The sequence below is a fragment of the Phasianus colchicus genome, chromosome 18 (assembly GCF_987193195.1).
Source record: "Phasianus colchicus chromosome 18, bPhaCol1.hap1.1, whole genome shotgun sequence".
Lineage (NCBI taxonomy): Eukaryota > Metazoa > Chordata > Aves > Galliformes > Phasianidae > Phasianus > Phasianus colchicus.
This window is the reverse complement of record NC_143453.1, coordinates 1,895,951-1,915,818: the sequence shown is the minus strand read 5'-3', so window position 1 is coordinate 1,915,818 and position 19,868 is coordinate 1,895,951. Positions and strand designations below refer to the sequence as shown.

At 43.7% G+C, this 19,868-nt stretch overlaps 1 long non-coding RNA gene across 1 annotated transcript in view; it reads left to right on the top strand.

Moving 5' to 3' along the window:
• The first annotated feature begins 582 nt into the window (after positions 1–582).
• Positions 583–19,868, top strand: part of LOC149915500 (uncharacterized) — a 49,711-nt gene continuing 30,425 nt past the window's right edge. Inside the window, exon 1 of the long non-coding RNA XR_016472146.1 lies at positions 583–965. This is a non-coding gene — a long non-coding RNA (uncharacterized LOC149915500). The remainder of the gene's footprint in view (positions 966–19,868) is intronic.

The following is a 19,868-nucleotide window of genomic DNA, read 5'->3' as shown; positions in this document are numbered from 1 at the left end:
TGAAGTTACAGCCATGTGGTGAGGATAAATCATTTAATGAAATGAAAACATCTTTTTCAGTGTCAGGAACACCGACTTCTCTGGGTAAAGCTGATTTTCTTTTTCATTTGCATCTTTCCCAGTGATTTCCTCCCTAGAATTTGTGCCTTGCAGTCTATTTACAGGTCGCAGCGTAAGAAAGGTTTTTAGCAAGTAGGGGAAATTCTTATCAGCATCAGCTCAAAGGATGAAATATCTGAAGATTTGATTCATGAAGGCAGATCCAAAGAGCTTTTTTATGTACGGCTCAGACGAGAAACATAAGAGAGAAGTGGTTGGGTAATCTCAAACATTTCAGAAAGTTTCAAACGCTGTGAGGCTGCAAAATGAAGCCCAGAACGTGCAGCGCAAAACCCTGGGGAAAAACCATTAAGGATGGTGCAGAGGAGTGCAATTTCCAGAGGTGAAATGAGATGATGAAATTTGTTCTTGAGGATGAGTCAGTGTACGGAGCAGCACATTTCTAAGAAATATTGTGCAGGCACAGTCACTGACTAAGGCAGAAGAACGTTCTTGGAATACACTAATTGCTGCTCTGATCAGGACTATGGGCTAGGCAGTCTTTTCTATCTCTAATTTTTGCAATTCTATGGATTTGTTCACTATTTCTGCCCACGCCATGTCGTATTCCACATTCTTGCAGCCTCTTTCAAAAAGTAGCTTTAATTAATATTTTGAATTCCCTATTGAGATCAACAAGTGCTCAGTCTGCTGCACACGAGCAGGTAAAAGGAGACAGGCTTGAGGTGAAGCTCTGTGCAGGTGGGCACCTATGGGATCTGTGCAAAGTCACTGCTGCTGGAGTGAAGGTGTGAGAACAGCTGAGCTACGTAACAGAGTGGCCCAACCTGGATTGGACATGGGGACAGTCCACCCAGAGCTGTCAGTCGATCACAAACTGTGCAGTGAATGCTTGCAAATAAAAGGTACGTTCAGCAATTTGGCATGCAATATCTGAAGAAAGTCCAATTAATTGCAAACTGTAAGAAATGTATTCAGGTGTAGTTGGTGGGGAGGGCTTTACTGATGACAGAGCATTATTTGGTGCTCATTTTATACATCCCAGGTAAAATCTGGAGTGCTGCTCTGAGGAACACTATGATTTGATAGAAAAGTGAAGGATATCAGAGTCTGAGTGAATGTTTGAAAAGAATCAAAGACTCTTTTATCTGTGCTGACACCCGATGCACAGAGTTCTGCACCCAAGATTTTCACTTCCAGTGCATACAACTGCTGTAGGCTCTGCTTCCTGCATCAGCTATCGAGGGAGTAAACCTCTCCAATTGTTCCAAACTGCACTGATGCATCATACCAAGAGGAATGTGCAGAGAATGGATAAAATGTGAAAAATCCACACGGCTGAACATAAAAACTAAACACCCCTCTGATCTGCACGCATAATCCCGTGGTGCAGCTGACCCAGAATTGTAATGCAAATATTGTAGTTCAATCGGGCTATTTTAAGATAGGATAGGAATGAGGCTTCTACTTCCCCCAGAAGGAATGTAAACCATTGCCTCTTCTTTAATTTCCTTTTGATTAAAAAAATATTAGACTGTCTGAAGAGCAAGTGCTATCTTTTCTGTGTGTTGAGAAAAAGAGAAAAATCAAAAGGAATGGGAAATACAGGTGAACTTGTCGATTCTGTTTCAGTGGGAAAAGCTTAGAACTTTTTGTAAGATGCTTTTGGTGGGATTTAGTGTGGCTGATTGCAGAATTCAATTTCTTTCCTTCCTTCTTTTTAAACTGAAATCCACATCTGAGAATCCAGCTAAGGCACTGAATGAGGGGACAAGGGAATGAGAGTTGCATTTCTGGGTATTTCTTCCCTTACTAATGGTTCAAGACTTATCTACAATAGCTGTAAGTTCAACAGTTGGGTTGGATTTCTGGAAGAATTTCTCCCCTGAAATAGTGGTAATGAATTGGCACAGGCTGCCCAGAGAGTGGTGGAGTCACCATCCCTGGAGGTGTTCAAGGAATGGGTAGAGGTAGACTTAGGGACATGGTCAGTGTTATATTGGTGGTAGATGGATGGTTGGACTTGATGATCTTAGAGGTCTTCTCCAACCTTAATGATTCTACAGTTCTATGTTTGTGATGCCTGAAGCATGCCAGAGCTGAGCTTTATTGTCACCTCATTTATTGCAGCCAACAAAAACAACTGGTGGCCAAACCTTCATTCTTGAACTTCAATTGTTGTTGGTTTTTTTTGAGATTTGCAAAATGAAAGCTTGTGGAAAATTTCCAGATGGTTGGTTTTTATTATTTAACTGATTGTGGTGGCCGTTTTCCATGTGTTCTTTGTTTTTGAGCCTATTGGTTTAGCTTACTGTGGCTGACATACGACTTTTGACCAGGTGTACGAACCTATGGATGGCTAAACCTGTTCCAGCAGAAAGCATTTGTACACGTTTTTTCAAGTTCTCTAGAAAACATTTGGGAAATGTCAGCTGCAGAAAGCACTCTGCAGACAACTGTCCAAGCTTTAAGGATGTGATGGTGAGGGTGGCTTTCCTGACAGCTTCATGGAATTACCAGAGAAAAAAATAGCATTTCAACAAAAAATGCTAGTGAGAGATTTTCCATTAAGAAGGGAATTTCAAAGAAAGAGAAACTTCTGTCACAGAAAGAGAGCGATAGGCTTTATAAGACACACCCTTGAGCAACCCAGCGTTGAACGTGTTGAAGCCGTTGACTTTCTATTCTTGTATCTGGACATACTGTCTCACAGCTAGTTTGCATTGCGTAGCTGCAGATCGGCAGTGGGAATGAATACGATGCTGATGTAATAACTTCATATCAGTGAAAGTTTGAAGATGGTAGGTAGTGGAAAATCAGAGCCTGTGTTGTGGGAATATAGGCATACAAACAGGCAAAATGATATATAAAGCTTTTTAGTCCCTGACTTGAGGAGCATTACTCTCCGTTGATGTGGCTTTCTTCTGTTTTATGTGCACCATTATGTAGCAGTTTCTATTACTTTGTCTGTGAATCCATCAGTCCCACACTTCTCTCCCAAAGCCAAAGAAGGTGGCTGTCTTGCACACAATGCTTTAAAATACAGAATCCTGATAAAACGTGAAATCCCGATAAAATCTGAAATCCTGATCTTGTCATGGGTTTCAGGAGCTGATCTGCCTTACCAGATACAATCACTCCATTTGGTACAAGCTTTATACATTTTCAAGGATTTTAAAGTTTTGCACTGGTAACTGGAGAATGGAGAAAGTTATTCTGCATGCTGGTTCACTGAAATCAAGGGAAAATAATCTTTGAAGCTCAGGTACACATAGTTGTTGAAACTCTGCGTGCTGCAGGACTGTTTGTTTAAATCATTGCTGTGAGTTGAAGTGATTACATCCTAAGTGAGATGGTGCTGGTAGCTCTAGACTACTAGTGGCCATAAAGCTGTGCCTGCATTCTTCCCATTCTGGTTTTGTTTGGTTTTGAATTTTATTTTATTTTTAAAGACACTTCCTTTGTTTAGTCTTAATCGCTTTTTAGGGTTTTTTTTTTTAAGCCTCTTTTTAGCTTCTTCTTCTCTTTTGCAATGCATTAGTTACTATAGTAACTATGCTGTGAATGGTATGGAAAGAGGCTAGTTCACCCCAGCAGTGAAGTATAAAGCCACTTTATATAATAGTTTGAAATTTATACAATGATTTAGAAAATACAGCATTTTTTTTGTGGTGGTTTCCATGACCACGTGTGTGATATAAGTATATATAGCACTCTTAGGTCATCACTGGTAATTATCCTCTTCTGCCAGCATCCAAAGGGTGATAACAGCCTTGCCTACATTCTGCTCTTTGGACAGAGCATTCTGAAATATGTGCCTGAGTGCTCCACCACCATCCACATTCACCTTCCAAACAGGCTTATGGTTGTTATGGAAGATGTGTATCTGTGTGCACAGCACTGTGTTATAACTAATTTAACTTACAGCTCTGAAATGGGTGGTTGGAGAGGGACCGTGTCTGGAGTCGTGTCTATTTGAGGCATACTGAAGTACTCTGTATTGCTGTATTGCAGCCCACAACAGTGTTTGCACTGTGATCCTGTTATCTCCTAAGCTACCCTGCTCTGAGTCAGTATTTTCACAGCTGAATGCCAAACATTGCAGAAAGTATCACTGAAGCCAGCTCTGACCCGGGGCTTCAGCAGTGCTCTGGGAGACACTGAAGCACGGGCTGCGGGCTGATGGTGATGTATTGCACACCCGATAACTTTTGCTTCTTCTGGTCATTAAGGGATGTGGCAGGTTTTTGTCTTGTGACTTTTTTTCCCCCCAGAGAGCATATTTAAGCACAGCCTGGTATGAATCCGTACTTTCGTCATTGCGTTGTACCTAAATTCTCCCCGGAGCTCTGAATGAAAGCATTACCATTCATTGCTTCCTGTCCTAAAAGCAGTGCTGCCAACACTCATGATTTTATCGAGTCTCAGGATAGTTGTTGCGTTTTTGAGAAGTTCCAGCTCCTGAAGTAAGCAAATATGGGAAATCCTTAAAGGGTGCACTTTTGGTTTTCTTCCTGGAGGGAAAACTTCAACTAGAAATTAAGTGCACTGGTAAGGCTAGACAAAAAAAATAATTTAAATACATATTCTTTTTAATACAGTCTCTAATTTAAGCAAATGTCTTTTCAAGTTCCTGACTCATGAATTTTGGATGCTTGGACTTGCCTATAAAGCATTATCTGTCTACTTCATAGAATCATAGATGCATTGAATCATTGAATCGTGGAATGGCTTCAGTTGGTAAGGAATTTACCTAAAAGTCACTGAGTTCCAACCCCTGCCCTGGGCTGGTTGCCCCCCCCAGCTCAGGCTGCCCAGGACCCACCCATGGCGTGGAGCAGCACTGGGGATGGGGCACACAGCTCTGTGCAGCCTGGGCCAGCGCCTCACTGCCATCTAAGTAATGAATTTCTTTCTAACATCTCTCCTAAGTCTCCCTTCTTTTAGTCTGAAGCCAAGTCTAATTCCCCCTTATCCTATCACTATTAGGCTGTGTAAATGGTTGCTCCTCCTCTGCTTATAAGCTCCCTTCTAGTACTGGAAGGCCACAATGAGGTCTCCCTGGAGCCTTCTCTTCTCCAGACTGAACAAGCCCAACTCCCTCAACCTTTCCTCTCCATCCCTTGGATCATTTGCATGGCCCTATTTCTGCTGCCATACTTTATTCCGAAGATCAAGTGTATCTCTTACTGACAAAGCTTCCACTGCATTACCTAAGAAAAGAGCAAAGTCTAAATCAGAAACACTTTCAAAGATGTCTTGAGAAGGAAACTGTGAAACAAACCGCCTGTACTCTTAAATACACATCAACATATAAAGCAAATTAAAAACTCAGTTCTTAAAACCTTCACATGACCTGGAAGCCCATGGAGGTCTCTCTTTGGCTGGGCCAGCAGGTCCCTGAGGAGGTGGCTGGTTCCTTGCTAAGTTCTGCTCCATCTCTGCCTGACTTCCTTGGCTGGATGGGGCTGAGGAGCCAGGAAGGCTGTCTGTATGTGGGCTTTGGCTGCTGACACGCATCCCTTTTTTGTTACCATCCCTTGGGTTTTCATGGCATAGTGAGGAAAATGCAGTAGTTGCAAGAGAAAAACATCTTGGTTCTGCCAAGGTGTAGATTGGAAAATGGAAATCAAAGAGTGTATGTGTGCGTGCATACATAGGTGTGTGTGTGTGTATGCCACCACTGGAAGGCATGCTGACCACAGACTGCTAAACCCCGCGAGCGTGGTGTTTGAGCACTACCTGCTTTCTGCAGGCTCTCTTGGCTCTTCTCTTTGAAATGCCTGGAGCTGACCGCTGTTGGCTCACAGTCCCACCTCTCGTGCTCTGCTCCGCTCTGTTGGCCGCACGCTGCATTTCAGGAAGCACTGCAGCAGATGCAACCTCCTGTTTTTTCATTTCACAAAGCAAGTTGTTTAAAGCATTCCTCGCCGTGCAGTAGTCGGATGTTTATTTCAATAACATGACCTGTTGGATTCCTCTGCCTTTAAGTCCAGAGGAGGGTGAAGGAGTAGGGCTGGAGCTGGAATGTTTCTCTTAGACTTCACAACGTCTCCAAAGCTCTGTCAGATTCCAGCCAAGTTATAGGAGGGTTTGGAAGCTTCATGCAGGCTTAGGAGGAACTTGCCTTGTTCACATTATTGCTGGTATTCTGTTTTCTGGGCAGCAGCCAACAGGAAATTCCTGGGACAAATCTTTCCGCTGTTTCTTTCTTTCTTTCTTTTTTTTTTTTTTTAAATTTAAATAATTAAATTATTTATTTTAATATTAAAAAAAGAAAAAAAGAAAAGAGAGTGAAACTGTCAGAGAACAAAGAAGTCAACATTAACCCCAAATATGTATAGTTTTGGGCCTCCTTTGTGATTTTATTTTCCCCTCTGAAGGATTTATGACCTCACATTCCCCGTTTCTGTGACATCCGATGGTGTTGCCACAGGAACCATTTTACTGCCAAAACCAAAAGAATTTTGAGGAGTTCCATAGCAGCACAGGACACGCTGCAGAGAATATATATATATATATGTTTAGTCCAAATGATAAATCTGGTTTATTAGGCCCTTGTTTCTTAAGCTCTGCCCCGCTACACACAGAATAAATCTGGCAAAAACAACAATTGCACCTGTTAATCCAGCACTGCCTTTGTTCCTACACTTAAAATCTTGGGAATTTCCCTTCTTGTCTACCCCCTCCATATGACTGATAGTTTCCAAATGCTTTAACATATGACAATAAACAACAATCTGCTCACATGAGCAGTACAGGAGCAAAACTGTGGTAACAGGAAGTTTGATTTGAATTGAAGTCATACAGAACGAGCTTTCGAGGAGTCAGATTTTGCCTCCGTAACACCTCCAAAATCAAAGGCCGTGAGGGATTTCATTATATGAAATACAGAACTCTCTATCTCGTATTGGAGTGAGACTTGCTGCTCTCAGCTGGGATGGTGGAATCCCCACCAGTGCACCCAGAGGTAACGAATGAACAAAAAGCTGTGAGTGAGCACAGCTGAAGTGTAGAAGAAAGACTAACTCCTATTCTAAGCAACACGGGATAAACCAGCTAACAACTGTCAATATGAATGGAGCAAGTTTTGAGATTTTATGGCCCAAAAAACAGCAAGTGTATATGATATATATATGCATGCCAATAAAATGTACTGATAAGCCTTACAATCAAATCTATATGCATATCTACAAAGAGAGTTTGTCATGTAGTAGCAGGGAGAGAGCCTAGCTTTCCTTAAAAGAAAAAAGAATGTGGGCTCCCGAAGAAAGTTAGAGGAAATTTTAAGAATTCCTTCCACATATGCATCCTGCTCTAGTTAAGATTCTGCAGCTGCTGAACTGAGTGCCCCAGAACTGTTGCTGTATTCCAAAAGACGAGTGATCTCATTGCCGTGCATTTGCTAGAGTAAAAGTAATACACCCAAGGGGATGCGTAGGTTAAACGCCATATGGTTAACCCCAACATTTCTGCATGAAATGGCTCCCCGTGTTTGGCTGTTTATCAGCGTTTTGAAATGTTTTGCTGATCTTTTCTTTTCTAACGAGGTAACCTGGGGAGGGAGGGAATGGTAATAACTTTAATTACTGCTGATTTTATCCGCTCCCTGTCCGATCCACCTCCAAAATGCACTCCCAGAGCCCTGAGCGGCTTAGAGGCAGATCTGAGGGAATATCACGGATGCAGAAACCCGGCATGGGAAGGAGAAGCAGAGTGCTGCCTTGAACACTGACACATTGCCAGATGTAGTGCTTTTTAACATTGGTGTGGGCTTGTTCACACTTGTCAAATCATACTGCGCTCGCTAATGTTGCGTTTTCCTCAAATACATGAGCTCTTTCTCTGTTCCCACTCTTCAGCAATTGTTTTCATTTATCTTTTCTTCCCTTCATTCCAGCAGCCTTTGTTCCCCCCCCCCCCCCCCGTTCCTTTTTTTCCTTTTTTTTTTTTTTTTTTTCCTACGGCTCTTTTCTTTCGTTCTGCCCTTCTCACATGAAAAATCAGTCTGACCCAACCGACATTTTTTTCAGAACACGTAGGTTAAGCAGATGCCTGCCTGGAGGAATTTACAGCCTCATCCTGATGTACAACATGCGAGGAATAAATAGGCTGACATCCAAGAGGGGGAGTAGTTAGCTGTCAATCGGCGATTGAAGGATACGGGAAAGAAACATGTTAGGGATTTTCTCAAGAAAATGAGGAGCAGCAATGGAAGCCTGACCTGAAGGAAGGGAATGCTTTGTTTGGTGCACCGGGGGGGCAATGTGAATGAAGAAATCAAGTCCAGCATGTTGTACGGAGTGCCAGGATGAACAATAAATGGCAGATTATAGTAGGTGGGAGTTTCTTATAGGTGAAAAAAAAAAAAAAATAGGCGATTAGATTCTGGAAAAATAGATGAGATTTATGACAGGATTAAGAACAATTACACGATCAGAGTAGCAGAACATCCCCTTTGTTTTAAGGCTATGTAGCAGGAGGAAGCAGCCTTGTCCCCTCTGCTCTTCTCCCCCATTTCCCCTCACGCTGTGGAAGGATAAAAAGATACATGATGGATCTCAGAGCATTTGATTTGGTTGGACAGGAGAAATACAGAAGGGATGTTTGCTGAGGGCAAATCTATAGGCAGAAACAAAGGTGAGGGAAAGGATCTGTCCTGAAAGGGTCATACATAAGGGTCTTATCTTGGATCTCATCTCGCTTCCCCCAAGTGGGGGCTGTGCAATGAGTGCAGACAGTTCAGCAAGGCCGGCGTCAAACCAGACTGCTGCCCTTCAGTGCTTTGAGTGCTGCTGCTGGAGGGAGAGTGTTAAGCAGCACAGAATCCTGAGGGATCACTAAGATAGCCTGAGCTATGCAGGTTATGCATCTGGTTGGTACTGGATGCTTTTAGTGGCAGGTATCATATGATCATCTTTTTCTTTTCTGTCTAGGTTGGAAAAATGGTAACAGGTCTAAATCTTCTCTTCAGGTAGGTGATGTTATATAAAGCTTGAGAGAAGATTTTGCCAAGGAAGTATTTCACCTCGTTGTCCCCTAGTAGTATATCCCCTTGTTCAATATGAATGTGTACTTTTGTCCGAGAAAACAACCCAACAATAAATGAGTTGTTCTAGAAGCAAAGCCAGGACCCTGTCTGAGTTGTCCCATCTTCTTCACGGACCCAGCACCTGTGCTGAGTGGGTCACAGCATTGGCTTTGGGCTTTGGTACTTTTTTCTGCATCAGTATGGGTTAGATCTTATTGCCCTATGGCTGTTATCCCTCATACTGAGGAGCAGAAGGTATGGGCTGGGGTGGCATTCTGGTAGGTACTGCTGTACTGGAAGCCATGGGAAAACTCTGTCCAGACTAGTTTTGCTGTGGGAGCAGAGGAAGCCACCAATATTGTGGAAGAAGAGCTGCAGTTCTCCTCTACCTTTCTCTCGCTGTCCTTGCAATGGAAAATCACTGTTTTTGTGGCAGCTTATCGTGTCGTATCCACACACGATGTAACATAGACTACTGAATGTGATATTTATCAACTGCAGCCAGGACTGTATATCTTTGAGTCTTTATGTCCTATGCACAGCATGTGAATATATCCAACTACTTTTGAAAAATAATTATGTTTCTTCCCGTTGTTCAGGCAAAGGATACAGTGCTCTCAGGGAAGGGATATGATTTGTTCAGGGATGGGCTTACCATAAGCCACCCATCTTTCCACTGTATGTAATCTGAGGCTTTCCTGTGTTTGGGGGAAGATTTGCTGGGGAGTTAAGTAAATTAAGGATAGCTACGTGTTATAAGACACAGAGCTTCTGGTATCCGTTGTAATGGTTGTATGAATGACAACTAATCCTTATCAGAACCCCACTTGTCCAAGACCCTGCATCAATGATTACTTTTCACCTGAAAGAAGCTTTACCTGAATTAATGTTTTGATTTGAAGCAACAGTGCAGTTCTGAAGTGAGCTCCCTAGTCACCTCTCTTTGCCATGCAACAGCGTGGTTTGAGAATGCATTGAGCTTCTCCTGGAGGCAGCACTCAGAGCTCTGCTTTGTAAGCACCACATCCCCCAGCTGGGGTACAAAGAGCCAAAAGAAGGATTGGTCTCTGGGATATCCCTGAGCCAAAAATACAGCAGGGGTACTCAGTGCACTCGGTGCATGCAGCCACGCTCAATCTAGTCCAAAGCTGAACTCCAGGCCTGCATTTAGCGTCTGCTTTGAGTTCCTAACCTGCTCCTGTTATAAAAAGTTACTTGCAGGATGTAGACAGAAGTGGCTGGGGTTTAAATGTCAGAATTAAATGTAAAGATGAGAAACAGGCAAACCAAGAAGAACACCAATGCCAATATATTGTTGCATCGCTCATCCCAACAGTTTGCAGTCCAAGCAGCCCTATACCTGCCACAGAGCTTCACTTTTGCACTAGCAGATGCAGCAAGTTCTGATCTTCTTTGCTTACCAAACCCATGCAGTAAAGACATCCCCTCTTTTCCCCAGAAGCAGTGTGACAGTCAGCAGAAGACTTGTGAAAATTCCCATAGCAGAGAACTAAAACTAAAACTTGCTATCAAGAAGTGAGAGCAGTAGATTGCATGGTATGGGAAGTCAGTATGTCCTACAAGCCCATGCGGTGCACTGCAGATTGACCTACCTGCTCTTCAAAGGATGAAGATACCTGAGACAACCTCAGGGAACTTTAATGTTAGATTCCCTCCCTTCCCCACAGAAGGTTATTTCTATGAGGAAGAAAGCTGGAGGTGAACATTCGTGCTTTTCATCAGTGGGGTGAGGCAGCAATCCTCAGCCCATGGCTGCATGCCATCATTTTTACTACTATTCTAAAACAGGAAAGATTTAAAAACTTTCAGCTTTGAATTAGAGAACAGCTGGGGTGATTCCAGCACTCTGTGCCCTGTGGCTGTCCATAATTTCCTCTTTCTTCACGATGAGCACAAGCATAATTGTTTGGTTCTTCAGAGGAGGGAATGTCATAGTTGTTTCTACTTAATCTTTAATACACATCCCTCAGATCCTATGGTGGATTTTTGGCCAGGGAGAAGAGAACCACAGATCAAGGGCTGGTGCAGCCCTCACACATGGGCAGAGATGGAGCCATGGGCTGGAGCTGTACAGCAGACAGGAATCCTGTTAGAGGACAGGGGGTTCTGCTGTATGTGCCAGCTCATGTGGGGTGAGGAAACAAAGGAATTCTTACAGAAAAGCAGCACTGACATTGTATTCGAGTTAAGTTTTTTGTTCCCATTAGTTCTATGAAATTTCATGGTGTACCAGCCTGAAATATTACCTCCTAATGCTATTGTTATTTGGCTTGTTTTTTGTGAGAATGCTATAAATCTTAATTGTTATGATGCTTTGCTTGATGATGCATGCTTGTTTGGCCAAATGATTTCCAATGCAAATTTTGCAACTGTTAATACTGTGTTATATATAATTAAAATACGTTAATGTTGACCATGCACAGGTGTTTCTATATCCTCAGCTGAAATCTTGAACTCAATGTGCACAGAAATAGAAGTTTTCTGCACCCTATGTGCATGTTGGAATGAACTGGAAAGTGCTGAACATTTTAGCTTAAAACTGTAGCTGGAAAAACCTTAAACATTGGAGTTTCACTCCTTCATAACAATTTATAGCTCATATTTTTAAAGGAGAGGAGAATCTCGAGCTGACTTCATGTGTTTCTTTATACGACTACGGAACATTCGGAGTGCACGAAAGTCATAAATCAGATCCCAGAAACAAAGAGGTTGTCCTGGTTTCCTTCTGCTTATTAGATGGCTTTAAAGGATTCAGTTTCCAGATCTTTCTATGCATTTCAGAAGCTCTCTTAACTGACAGTATTGACTGCTATGTAATTCCCTGATTCCGGAGCTGGTGCTCTGTGGGAGATACGAGGCAAGAAGAGCCCCAAACTCACGTTGTTTGCATATAATTGGGTTGCATCTTGGTTTTTGTATTCTGATACATTCTGTACTCTCTTATATGGAATTTATTCCACCTTAAATTCTCCTCTGTGATCTGGCTTATACACATCTAAAATAATCATCTTCCCCCATCACAGTAATCAGGATGACATGGGTCTAGGGAGGAAGGCACAAGGACAGCGCGGTGGAAGCCCTGCCTTACATTTAATTTGGGTAAAATTAGTTCTGACATTTTCCTCCTTATCTCACTGCTTCTCTTCTCCCGTGAAAGGGGAATGAACGCTAGGATTTCCAGGTCAGAGTACAGGAACATGAATCACACCAGAAGCTGTGGGAAGCCTGCCAGCGCCTGCCTCCTCCTCGCTCATGTCTGCTATGCTGTGATGCATGTGATCACTAGATACTACTTTAAAACAAGGAGTGGAAAAGGACAGGTCTATCTCTGCCTGGAGAGGGGTAAATGAGAATGAGAGCGATAAAAAACACTCCCAAACACAGTGCCTGAGAGATCCGGTGCTGGCTGCAGCTGCTCGCACGCACCCAGTTCAGCCCGTGGGGCAACATCAGGGCTTGGCCTTATTCCCTAACTCCATCAAACAAAGGATCCATCCATCTGTGGAAGTTTTCAAGGGATCTGCTCATAGTAATTATTACTACATGTGCAAGAGAAAAGAATGTGCGGGGCTGCCCAGCTGTCCCTTGCTGTATGCTGGACCCACTGAGCTAGCAGCCCCGATCTCCCTGATTAAAGCAGGACTAGCTCTGCATTGGCCCTGTAAAGGAGTGAGGTGGGTGTCAGGTCCTCCAGCCGCTCCTTCCTCACCTGTTCTTAACAGGGGCTGTGCAGCAGGTAGACTCCCTGTTCCCGTGCACCAAGAGCTCAGCAGTTGCAGTGATGCTCTGTCCCCCCGCACTGCTGTTCTCATGCTGGCTCCCCCAGCAGCCCCTCGTGCCTCCTTAGTTGCAGGTTAGAGGCAGGAAAGTGTCCCCTTTCTGTCAGCAAATAGCACTCCTGCGTGTCTCCCAGCTGGTAGCCCCCGTGCCCCGCAGCATCACATCGATTTGGCGCAGTGCAAGAAGGGTAATTTCTGCTCAGGGGGTGCAGAGACACGTGTGTTCCTGCAGCCTGGGAAGAGCCGGCTGCACATCAGCTGCCTGCTGCTCGCTCCTGCACAGGGCTGTCAGCTTGACTTTGCTTCAAATCCGCCTCGGTTTAACGAGCCTGTTGGTAGACTGCAAATTCAAGCGCAAGTTTTCGAGCAGAAGAACACAGGCAGGTATGTTGTGTGTCTGAGTGTTAGCAGAACACGACGCCTCTGGGCTTTTCTCAGAGCTCCCATTCACCTTCACCCTCATCCTGCTGTGTGAATGACCTCTCCAGATCCTGCCAGTGCCTGAAGGCATCCTGAAGTATCGATGGAACATGTGTGTTAACAAGAGGAGCCCTCCAACGGGTTTTGCTGCAGCTCTGGCAGCCTGCTCCACGCTGCCTATAGCAGGCATTCAGAGCGAGAAGTGGAACATCAGCTTCCCTGCAAACACACAGAAAGAGCTTCGGGGAGCATCAGCTCCACTGATACAGAAAGGGGGGAGGTTTTGTTAGTAAGATCTTGTGCCACCTTTCTGGGGCCTTTTCTGAAAGAAGCTCAGTGGGAAGTGGCTGGTGCACTCTGGAAATTGAAAGGTTTAATATCCTTTTCAGAGGGTCTCAGAACTACTGCAGTCGCATGCCAGGAATCCCATGAAGTCAACCGTGGTGAGGCTGGGGTTGGCCTCTTCTGCCATGTAACAAGCAATAGGATGAGAGGAAATAGCCTCCAGTTGTGACAGGAGAGGTTCAGGTTGGGCATTAGGAAATACTTCTCTGAGAGTGGTCAGGTGATGGAATGGGCAGCCCAGGGAGGGGGTGCAGACACCATCCCTGGAGGTGTTCAAGAAATGTTCAGATGTTGTGCTGAGGGATGTGGTTTAGTGGGAAATATTGGTGATAGATGGACAGTTGGACTGGATGATCTCGGAGGTCTTTTCCAACCTTGGTGATACTATGATATTATGTACTCTTCACTTTCCAAATGAGGAAACAAAGTCAGTCTGCACCAAACAGACTCTGCCAGGTTGTCCCACAAGGCTGCCCTTCTGCAGGCCACGCAGAAGGATGTCTGGTGCCTTGTGTTCATTCTTCCCAGCTGCAAACTGCTGGCACATAAACAAAGGGCCCATCAGCAAGGAAACCTTGTTTCTTCTTCTGAAGAAGGTACGACTTTCCAGAGTATCTGAGTCCACCTTTTGGTGCCCACAGGTCACCAGCTGGGGCAGGTTTCCAGTTCTCAGCTCTACCAAAGTTAGTGATGGCCATCTGTGCTCAGTACTTCTTAGATGAGCAGGAGCTCAACAGCTTCAGTGCTGCTCCACAAGTCCCCCACTTTGCACAGTGAGTTGCTACAGGCTTGTCTCTGCCTGAAAGTGAGTTCCTGCTATTGCATCTCCCATTCATTGGTCTGTGCCCACAGCTTTTGGCATGGGGGCTGTTTGGTGAAATACTGGTTTGTTTTTACACTGCACTATGTCAGGCCACCTAAGGTACATAATGTCATGTCTGCTTCCCAAGTGGTATTTTCTGAACTGCCTGATGGCAAATGTTGTCGTTCGGGTGTAAGCATTCATATCCACCCTTATTTGTGTCAGACATGACCGTGCATAAACTAATGTCCTTATTACAAACTCCAGCAACCAAAAAACTTCAAGCAGGACATTTAAAATATGAATTCAAACAGACAAACAAACAAACAAACATGGAATTAATTAAACTGTGGTTCTTTGTTTGTTCATTTGCTTCAGTTTTTACTGTTCTCCAGAACTGGAAAAATCTAAGAAGTGGACTTTTATCTTCTACTAAGGCAAAGTTGGCCCTGGGTTGTCGTGTGGCCTCGGAAACCTGGACGTTAAGAAACCTTTGGAGATGCATGAGATCACTGCAAGATTTTGAGCATGGACAAGGCACTTATCCACACATAACAGCTCTGGTTGTAGGCAACAAGAAGGACAAAAATACCGCATCCAATGAATGCTAGGGAGAACATTTTGCAATGCTTTTCACTCACACATGAAACACAAAAACAGAATCCCAAATCAATTATCTATATTATTGCTCCCCAGCTGCTGTCCCACTGGCTAATCCTTCTAAACTGCTCTGAAGTTCTGGGGTCAAATGCAAAATGAGGAATAAATCACAGTGTGGGGAAAGTCAATGTTACTGTATACGAGAATAACTAATGGAAAATTGTGACAGTAAATGATTTATCTCTTTCACTGGTCTCCTGCTCATCTTCACATTGTGTCCCTCTTTCTTTTCAAAATCTGAATGGATTTATTATAATAAATGATGTGACCCTGAGGATAGTCTTGTTAATGTGTTTTTACTTGTAAGAGAAAAGGAAGAGATCTTTCTCCATTGGATATGAGCTCTCAATGTTTCAGCTCTGTCCTGGCACGATTGATCCCATTCAGGTTTCCCAGGACATCGTGGACAGCCTTGCTCTCCAAGCACAAGCAGTACAGCCACTGAAACCATGGAATCTGGGAACAACTACTGCCTGTCCCATGTAATTAGTAATTATAAAGCTCTGTTACGCTTCTAGCAACTGATGGCTCCTTCCTCCCCTTCTGTTCTTACTTCTTGCGTCCCCCTTTGCTTTTACTTCATTGGTTTTGTCTTTTTTCTTAAGTTTCCCTGTAGTGTGGCACTGTCCTGCAAATTTGCTGGTGCACCCTCAAGTCCCCAGCTGCAAAGCAAACTTGTGATGTCGTGTGAGTGTCACCTGAATTTGGGAGGGGTCTCGTGTCTACATTGGAATTCTTTTCTTGTCCATAATTTCTCTACATAGGTTCATGAAAAATGAATTGAGATGTGAGTTTGCCTTCATCCCTTTGTTGTTGCCTTACCAATGAAGCTGCCTTGCTGCTTCAAGTTTTGGGATGTGAGGGTGTCTGAGAGAAGAATGATCTCCAGATAGTGTTTGTACCCTGAGATGTGGAAGTTGCTCAGGCAACTACACACATCCTGTTGAATGCCAAGGTAAATAATGGCAGAAGACACGCATGCACTATTATTCTCATAATTTCCTGCTGCCCTCAGGCAGTAATATCTTACACACCCTATTTTCCAAATGTTTCTAATTTATTTCTCATGAGCAGAATTATCTCATATGTAAAGGTCCTCCCCACTGCAACCAACCATGCCTCCTCTTTTAGGCAGCCACAGACGAGATGACCAGTCTTGGGTCAAGACCTCAGATCTCATACTGTTAGCCATGGCACAGGATGGCTGGGCATGCTTTGGTCCCCACATAACTCTGCTGGTTACTCTGCAGCTCTCTAGTTCTCTCTTTCCAGCATTATTTCTGTTTTAGCTGCAGTTCTCAGACATATTTCACTCCTTCTAGTCCTGGATGATGGCTCTCATGCAGCCTGTTTTCTTTGTACCTGAATCTCAGGCTGTGACATCCGTGTTATTCCAGTCCCACATCTGTCATGTGCACCTTGAGCTCGATTTGCAACATGCCTTTTCTATCAGCTGCTGACCTTCTCTTGAGAAAGAACTACATATGGAGGGAGTAGCCTTTTTTTTTAATTATTATTTTTATTTTTTTACATTAGGTCAATAGGGCTACACACCTTCAGCTTTCCTGTGTGAAGGGGCATCTTTCATTATCTAAAAGGAGGTTGTAAGAAGGAGGGGGACAGGCTCTTTAGCAGGATGTGTTGTGATACGGAAAGGGGAAATGGTTTCCAACTGGAAGAGGGGAGATTTGGATTGGATATAAGGAAGAAGTTTATCACAATAATGGTGGTGAGGCACTGACACAGGCTGCCCAGAGGAGTGGTGGTGCCCCTTCCCTACAGACACCCAAGGTCAGGTGGAGCTCTGAGCACTGATGGAGCTGTGGGTGTCCCTGTGCATTGCAGGAGAGTTGGATTAGATGGCCTTCAAGGGTCCCTTCCAACTCAAATGATTCTATGATTCTGTGATTTTTTTTTCCAATATTTTTTCACCCTTACTGCCTTCTATGTGGGCATCTGAGTTGGTTTTCAGAGTGCAGCAAAGAGGTACTAATGGTTATAAAATAATTGCAAAAGTAGTGGACTATGTGCCTCAAAATTAGATCCTGGAGTTTGGTTAAGCAAATAAAATTACTCGAAAACACCGTAAATCCATTTCAATGAACGCTCAGGTTAAATTGAGCTTTGAGAAGGACGTTCCTCTCTTGGCTGTAAATCCCACTTTATGAGTCCACCCCTTCAGCTTGAAGGTCAGCAGTGATTTTCAAGCTCACGAATGAGTGAATCTATCCCGGGTAACTCTGAAAGTATTTCTTTCAGAGGTCTTTCTTTTTGCATTTCTGTGGAGCTCAGATAATATACTATTTGCAGAATGTATCTTCACCTGTTAGTTCTGTATGAACTGTGGTGCATGAGCACTGCATCTCCATGTGAGAGCACCAAGTATGTGTCTTCACCCTCAGTTTGCAGCCATCCTCGAAACAACCAAGTCATTGTTCTTCCATCCCTGCCAGAGTCTGAGCAACCAGAAAGGCCCAGCACTCAGAAATGGACACCGAACATTAATTTTGATTTAAGGCAGTTGCTTCTGTGCTAAATAAAGCAGCAATTAATTATTAAAAGTATACCTTTTGTGGCTCAACATACCCTTTTACAGCTACTAAACTCTGAGATATGTTTTGCTTTTTAATTAATTAATAGAATTAAAATTAATTCTATTTTGTGAGCATGTCTTGCAGTGCCAGGATAAGCACAGGCATAGTTTGAGTGTACGGTGTGTGCAGATATGAAGAGTTGTGTGCTCTCCTTCTCCTTCCCCACTGACACCCTGTGGATCAGAGCAGTACAAACCCAACATTTTTGCATGAACTCAGCCACCATAGCTTTACACTAAGAGAAACTGGTTCTGAATGGCAAGAAAAATGGCCAATTTATTTGCTTTAACGTTTAAGAAGTGATTTATGAGCTTTGGTAAGGAGGAAATTTCAGCTTTGAGCAAAGCCTTCTGCATGGGGTGCTCTCCGACCAGCACTGCTCTGACTATCCCAAATAGTTCTGTGCTTTTTAATGCTATACTGGAACTTTGCATAACTACCATTTTCCACTCCAGAAAGGACTGCACTCCAGTGGTAAAAACACCATTAGTTTTGTGTGTATGGGAACAATGGATGGAATACTGGAGTTGATGGAGAGGGAAGATTCATCCTCCTTCAGTAGCTTTGTGACATCATTCCTTAGGGCTAGCTATGGTTAAGAGGTTTTATGAACTATTCACTGAGTGCTGTGAGCCTGGAGAGCAGTGCTAGGAGCAGGGATGGGAGCCCAGCACTCCTTCTTGCAGTTGTGTGCCATAATGACCAGGATGCACAAGCAGACCTCTAGACAAACAAGTCTCAAATGATTTCTGCAGCCGTATGGAAGGTGAGTAAGGTGAGTACTGCCTGTCGGCGCATCAGAGCGCTGTTGTGAAATGAAAGTCAGCTCTGCTTCAGCAAAAGAAGAAATGAAAATCTGAAAGAGCAAAGATTTAGGTGAGATGTTAGCAAGAAAGTCTTTACTCAGAGGGGATGAAGCCCAGCTGCACAGAGCTGTGTGTGCCCCATCCCCAGCGCTGCCACAGGCCATGGATGGCAGCCCGAGCTGGTGGGCCAACCAGCCCAGGGCAGGGGCTGGACCGAGATGAGTTTTGAGGTCCCTTCCATCCCAAACCGTTCTGTGACTCTGTGATTCTAAAAGAATATGGCTGGAAAAGCTTGTCCAGACGAGGCCTTGTCAGGTTACAGATCCTGGAAGTGCCTTCTTTGGCTCTCAGTCTGAATCTGGGCCATGAGTATTAGAAAAGGGAAGAGTCGTTGTCCTCACTGATCGCTGCCGATTGGCATCAGGCAGGAGATTTCTTGGATAGCTCAGGGCTTTAGCATCCATCCAGAGCAGAAATCCTGAGCTCCATCTGCAGTCTGGGAAAGCTGGAGGGCAATTCTGAGGAAGAGTCATCTAATCTAACACAGAGATTTTCTTTGGATCATTCTGGCTTAGATGCCTGGGCTGGGATAAAAGAATCCCATCCTGGAAAGCTGAGACTAAGGGATGTGAGCTGATTTCTGAGAAACAGAGAAAGGTTTTTTATAGTTTTGGAAACAAAGAGTAAATAGGAAAAAAGTATTTTACATAGGAGGTAATAAATTACCAAAGAAGACACTGAAGCAGAAAAAGAAAATATCTTCAGGAAATACTTGCAGAAGTATAAAAACATGGAAGTGGGAATAAGAGCGAGCAAATCAGGCAGATCTGTAGTCAAAGATGGCCAACATCTTTTCCTGAAATTTCAACAGGATTTTCCTGTGTTGTTAACATTTGAAGTGCTGAAGTATTTAACTAATCAGACACACTCATTACAATGAAAAGGCACTGAGCATTCCAAGGCTGAGCCCATCGAGGGACATCAAAATAGCAGTCTCTTTCCAGAAGAACCTATAGTTGATAAGAAGTCAAATGGTTAAACATAAAATGAATGAGGAAGGTAAGGGCAGCAAAAATCATGCTTGTTCGTGATTTTTTTGGATAGGAGACTCTGGAAGTGGATCAGAGGTAGAAAGAGGCAATAAACAGGAAAGGAAGGCAGGAACAAGTATGAAATGAACCCGAGGTGTAAACACTGGGAAAACCTGGGTGGGAAGAATGACCAAACAGCACAGCATGAAGCCTCTATCAAACATAGAAAATACTGTATTCATTGCTGCATATACTTTTCTGTCCCTTTTCTACTTCTCTGCATTTTCTCTACCTGACTAACGCTTTTCTTCTGCGTTGT